Source organism: Lethenteron reissneri, chromosome 23, assembly GCF_015708825.2.
Source record: "Lethenteron reissneri isolate LAM-NWPU_2019-01 chromosome 23, ASM1570882v1, whole genome shotgun sequence".
Classification (NCBI taxonomy): domain Eukaryota; kingdom Metazoa; phylum Chordata; class Hyperoartia; order Petromyzontiformes; family Petromyzontidae; genus Lethenteron; species Lethenteron reissneri.
This window is the reverse complement of record NC_083801.1, coordinates 20,157,845-20,163,854: the sequence shown is the minus strand read 5'-3', so window position 1 is coordinate 20,163,854 and position 6,010 is coordinate 20,157,845.

Genomic DNA, 6,010 nt, shown 5'->3' with positions numbered 1-6,010 from the left:
GGTCAGTTTAACACGTAGGCTTTCGCGACCAATGTAATCATAATAATGTTTTTTGGGTTAGATCGCGTAAAGTCATGATGCAATAGCGTTACTTAAATCGATCAGAAATTCTTCATTTAAGCTTAATGAAAACACCTTTGCATGGAAAAGTTTGTAAAAGCAAAACCTAGTGACCACAATAATTAACGTGTCGCCTACAGTTTTGCAGAATAAAGACCCAAACGCAGCGTCTACAGATTCGTTTGTACGTAATTTTGTGATATATACCCGAGGGTATTGGAAAACTATTGATAAATATACAGACCAGTGTTGTGTCTCCTCTCCACATAAAAGTAAAACAACGCTCGAGTACAACGACCTTCGGACTTTCCACACCAATATTTTCTGGCAGTATTTGCTTAGGCAGGCAAATTCTGGATGGGTTTCAACTTTTTGACTTCCAGTCCGGCCTGTTAAATGAACGCTGCTAGGTTTCCCGATGCAGGCAAGAGCTCTTCGCTGACACTGGAAGGCTTACACATGGAAACCACGTTTTCGGTAAGCCAATCTATCTTCTGCTTGCCCCATGGGGCCTTCTCAATACTGAGGAGTCCCTCAACACGAGGGTTGTTGTATTGCGGGAACCTTTATTCGACCCGTGGAGAGGTTATTTACTGGTCGGGTAAAGTGCTGACCGCCACACCCTGTTGTACTTTGCCCTTTACCACCATAACGAAGGGATCTTATCTCAGGCACCTATTGGTGACCACATCGGCAGAGATAGAGCAGAGGTTTTACCGGAGCATAACGATGAAGCAACAAGTTGACGTTTATTTGTTTAACCAGGTCTGAACTGAAGACACCAGAAAAGTTGAATTTGTAAGAGTGGCTCAAAGGCAGAGTCTCCAAGCATAAATTAACTTTGGGTCATGCTCATGTCAATTGGCAGTCCTGAATAATGGCAATTTTACGTCTTTCGTCGAGAACAAGCTCATTCTCACGATCTGGCGATCCTTGCTAACGAGCGTAAAAGTCACCAACAATGATATGCTTGTCACTCCTGGATACTTCGTAAGTCAAGCATAGCCCAGGATGTCAGCAGCAGCTTGGTGCATTGTAGACCTGAATTCAGCTCAGTTGACCTTGGATAAATGATGACAGCGATAATGATGAACCGAGTTACTCCAGGCTGGGATTTTAACTCATGATTATGAATGTGAGCCCCGCTCCTCTTACCAACAAAGCTGCAAACACAATACGTTTGTGTACCAACTTTGGTGACATCTGTGAGAGTATCTGGTCACCACAGGCATATCCACAGGAAGGCAACTTGGTTTAAGGACACACAATGGTGTGCACAATTGCACGTACAAAAGCCTTATCGAGATCACCAGTTCAAAAGAACTGAATGTGTGGACATTTTTCCAAGTAGACCACCAATTGAAAGAGTTGAGAAAATGTGGCCAAGAAACAGGCAGTAGTTAAACAAAGACACATCTGTAGACGGGTTTCATTCTCATTAGGACTCATCGGCAGCATACAGTCATCGATGCCCGGTGCCGCCATATGCCTCGGGAAGCCTCATACAGAGAGAAAGGGCTGTAACGTTTACACTGTGGGGACCCGTAAGTTGTCTCAAGGCAAACAATAATTTAAATCTGCAAATGACAAGGAAACCCATCACAAAAAATGAGGGCTACGGTGCACAACTTGTAGTTCTCAAGTTAGAAGCAGAATGATGGACACACGTATTTTAGTGCATCTATTGTACAGTTATTGATGATAATGATGATCAACCATGGCATGATGGCATGAAAGCCATGTAGAATCGGGTGTCTCTAGCAGGCAACTAAAATAAACAAATTACTCCATTAAAAAGGTTTACACTCAGCAGAAATGTTTTTGCTCAATTTGTTGGTGTATTGAATGACACCTTTGATATTTCAAGAAAATTACGGTATGTGTGCATTTATATGTACATTTATATATTGTATATGCACATCGACAGAGCCAAAGTTAAACATACCCATATTTCCAATGCGATGCCCTTATAAACGGGTTAAATGTATACGTATGCGATTATTAATTCTATTACTTGAAATTCATTGGATAATTAACCTTCTTATGTTTTCTGCATGCGTATATGTTCCCCTGGCCAAAATTGTTAGCATTTACAATTCATACTTTTGTCACCGTACCTTTGAAGTTACGTGCTTTGGCATGTATACACAGATAAAATAAATAAAAACCGCATGGCAATAACAAGAAAGTGCATGAAATAACTTAGAAACCACCAACCAGGGCAGCTTCGTTTAACTGAAAGCGCATGTTTTGTGAATTAAAATGAAATATTTGAATGCATCCAATTGCAATACTTACTGAATGTTTGACGAGAGATGCATGAAACACAAGCCCATGGTGGGGCTGTGTTTAGAGTCACCCGTGGCCGAATCCCATTGCATGCGAGCAAAGGGCGCTCGTTTTAAGGCAAATAAAGTGACCTTGGCCAATACAAGAAGGTGACCCTATGAAATCCGATTACACGTTAACAAGCCTCGCCATATGGCTTCGAGTTGCATGTTTACAAGTGCCCAGCTCCGTCGAGCCCGACCACATGTTTACACGCCTACATCCCTTTACTCTAAACGTACCTTCTCGTTCGTTAAGACTTCAGATGGGGCCAATTAGGCGGTTTTATCCCTCAAACCGAGTGACTGAATGGGGCCCGGGGGTGGTGGTCAGGTGACGCGGCTGAATCGTAATCCTATAGCCGTGGGTCACGTCAGGCCACTTTAGACGTTACCTGGGAGAATACGACGCTGGGCCGAATGAGCACGCAACGTTTTGGCCTCGTGTAGCAGCGGGGCAAGTTTATTTTGAGTCTCATTTGCCAGAGTAGGCCTGGGGTCACTAGCAGGCCAGGCATACGGAGTCACGATCATACGTGAAGTGAACCGCTTGCAGAGCAAGCAAGCTAATATGGATGCTCGTAAAACTGTGTTCACGTATTGTCTTACCGTGTTGTTAATCTGTTGTTTTCAAACTCAAGCTCAGATTAAATGCATTTCTCATCCGGAGATATTGTCACTTCAGCGGGGACCTCTGAATGTTGGTTACGATTGTTTTAATGTAATTATTTTGATTGCATCGTAATCTCAACAGGGGTGGAGCGGTGGCGCAGTGGTTAGATCACTGAACTATAAATGTCTCTGATATAGCGCCCTTTACGACGGAGCATCTCAAGGGCGCTTCACACACAATTAGAGACTTACATCATCGCTCATCTCAAACATTTGAAAGAGCACCCCCAGTGGCAGCTGTCGCTGTGGTTAAAATGTGACTCAGGCCTGCAAACGGGCATTTGTCTGCCAGAAGGAGGCGATGATTGCTATGTGTAATCCTAATTGAATCTGACGACCTGAGTATAATTCCCAGCCATAGTTAACATCAGTGGCGAGTGCTATCGGAGCCGTTTCTGGACACTCCCTTCGCAAATTTCACACTGCTCGGCATGGTGAAGTATGGCCAAACAACACCGATCGCCGACACGCCATGGGGAGGCCTTCATCCAACAGTGGATTAAGAAATAGCTGTACATTTTATATTTACACAGGGGGGGGGGATCGTGTGCCAAGTGCAGTCCTGACCGGGAAATGAACCCGCGAATTTCTAATCGTGAATTGAGCTTTAAAATTAAAACGCTCTGGATACGTTATTCAGCATGTGCTGTGTTTGTTCTTTCTCATACCAGAGAGGAGTCAATAATGAAACGCGAGGGGAGCCACTGGCACTGATGACCGTCATCCCCCCGCCTGTTCTCTGCCACGAGTTTGGTCACCAGTCCACGCAAATCAGTGCAAGATGATCTCTCACTTTCAGCAACGTGTGTGTCTCTTCATAAGGGCACTTTCAGCAACGTGTGTGTCTCCGATTAATGAGTGACCCAGTGATAAACACGTTTACGATTCACGTTTTCAATACATTCTTTAAGTCGTGATAAGGCGCCGGGCCTTATCACAACTTAATAGCTGAAAACAGTGCAGCCTTAAAGAAAGCGTAGATGTAAGTCGTTTCTGCTACAATTGTGAAAGAAAATAAAACACATTCTCAAGAAAGGGATGGCGAGGGGAGGAGAGGTTGGTGTTGTTAACTTGTTTCTTTATGACTGCAGGCACACATTGCACAGGGTATGTGGAAAGAAACATCTTGGAGGCCGACGGATACAACACAAATATGTCACGAATATAGGGTCCCAGCCCAGCGGCATGGGGCGGACATGGAAGAAGCAAGGAGATTTGATGAGGCACTGGGAGCTGTTGACGTTGGGATTTCCTCAACAATGTCATAAAACGTGGGTGCTAATGATACGAATAATTGTTGAATTATACTTATGTTATTGTTTGGGCTGCAGTAGGCTCGTACGACGCATGCATACCTGTCAACCCGTACGGTTTACCTTTAATCTTGTGCAGGGAAAATGAGTTTCCAGGTCCATATGGCGTACATCCGTTTCAATACGGGCAAAAAACACATGTGTGTGTCTATTTGTTTGTGTTTCTCCTTTGTGATGGGACTTTTTAGGATGAACGTTGAGTTCATAAGGGCACGGGGTGACCAGTAAGGTCTCAATTGGTTTGTAATAAGGTAGGGCACTGATATGGGGTTGACAGGTATGCGCATGCTAGAAATGTAAATTGCAGAAGAATGCTTCAAATGTCACAATCTCCAATCACAGGGTACCTCTCTACCACTTTAAATTCTGTAAGGGTGTCCACGTCTACGAAAACGTCCCTCGTGGTTTCAAAACCAGTCATTATAACAGCAACTATTACCGTGTTAATAAATTAAAAATACTGATGTTCACGACGTATTTATCCTAAAAGTATACAACAAAGATGTTACAACCCCTCCTCATGTCGTGTCGGTCGTGGGGTGTTGTTTGACCGTACTTCACCATTCTGGCCAGTGTGAGTTGACCCTATAAGACTACATGGGGAACCGTATGTGTGCATGCGTGTGTAGATGTGAATGCATGTGTAAATGTGCATGCATGTGTAAATGCGCATGCATGTGTAAATGTGCATGCGTGTGCAAATGTGCATGCATGTGTAAATGTGCATGTATGTGTAAATGCGCATGCATGTGTAAATGTGCATGCGTGGGTGTCTGTGAATGCGTGGGTGTCTGTGCTCATGATGCCTGCGATCTGTCAACAGTTAAAGGCACGCGGGCTGAGCCTACGAGATGACCAGGGGAAGACTACAACAGTGGGTTACTGAACCCATCTGTGTGGACATTTGAATGTCATCCCCTCTAAGCATGTTTCCTTCTGCTTCTTCTTGGGTACTGTGCATCAGAGTTTCCTTCAACATGGCAAATCCTCCCGGGTACTTTTAAAGACGAATAGGCGTTCCTGGGATCACTACTTTCGCCTGCATTACGTTTATTTTCATTATAATGTCAACAGTAACATCGTCATTATTATTTATGATAATCTATAGCAGAATCCAATTACCATCGGTATCCAAACATCATTGCATACACACCACCTAGGGCCCAGCAGTACAATTATAACAATCACATATTGCTGCCTGTAGATTGTCCCATGTGTTTTTTTATCAATGATTTGATTGTGGTCTAAGGCAAATTCACCACAAACGCAGTTCTTCTAAACTCGTGGTTTTGCATAACCCTGAAGACTGAGAGACTTTCTCACACGCAATGCACCTACGTGTGTGTTCGTTAACAAAATATATTTGAGCAAAGCGCTGAATATTCATATGCACACATTGTACTCGGGGCTAAATATAATTTTGCCGGCACGATACAAGCATGACGGTGCATTCGTTGGTTTGACTCGTCTAGGCGATTGGGTTGCATAATCCGCAGTAATAAACCATAGGCGTAGTTTTATTGCAGAAAATTATCACAAGAGCTGACCTTGGGATTTGGTTTGAACGCATTCAGACAACATTGTCGCTATCGTCTTGGGAGCTCGAAAAAGCCAAGGGTTGCATGACACTAAAATACC